The following is an 828-nucleotide window of genomic DNA, read 5'->3' on the forward strand; positions in this document are numbered from 1 at the left end:
TTGCTTAACATGCTTACTATACAACACTGAAAAACAGGTCAGTGCGCTGTCTCTGCTGCTATCTCTGGAAACTGTTTATTAAGCCAAGCTAGCTGAGCCTCCACCTTTCTTTTTTTCCTCTTTACTCACTGACCTCCTTTTGCAAATCATCTGTGATCACCACGCAGTGGTGGCATTTACCTGATGGAGATGAATGTAATATACACCAACACTTTCTAATTAACTTTGATTTATAGCCGTATGCAGAAAGACTGTCTGTTTCAGGCTCTAAGGACCCTTCTCTGTTTTTTCCAATGCGTAATTTCCTCAGCTCGCCAGGGAGTCTTTTCTAAAAGCTTCAGGCTGAAGCCAGTGGAAAGCAAGACAACTTAAGAAGATCACTTAATTTACCCCAAAACCATTAAGCAATGTAGATGCCACACCTGTGTAAGAAGATAAAACCGGAACTTACCAGATGAAGAGCAGAAAAGCCAGGGGTACTTAAGCTTCGTTGACAGAACTGCGCAAAGCCTGGTTGGAGAGTAAATTGCTTTCTTATTTCTGCAGAGGAGTGCCTTTAATTAAGCAGAGAAAAATCCTTATAATTACAATTATCCCCATACAAATTCCAAATGCAAGACTTCAGCCAATTTAGTCTCCTGCCCCAGTCCTGGAAATGTATTTTGATGATATTCTAGGCTCCTCTGGTCTTGTAGCTGATGCAGTCCTTTGCTCTGACACTCTTCCAACAAATTTCTATCATTATTTGCAACTAGGAAAGGCTATGCAAGAAAGAATAATCTTGCCTTTAAGTGAAGTGTGACTGCAACCTGTACAGCAATACTTACA

This window comes from Phaethon lepturus, unplaced genomic scaffold, assembly GCF_000687285.1.
Source record: "Phaethon lepturus isolate BGI_N335 unplaced genomic scaffold, ASM68728v1 scaffold7949, whole genome shotgun sequence".
NCBI lineage: Eukaryota > Metazoa > Chordata > Aves > Phaethontiformes > Phaethontidae > Phaethon > Phaethon lepturus.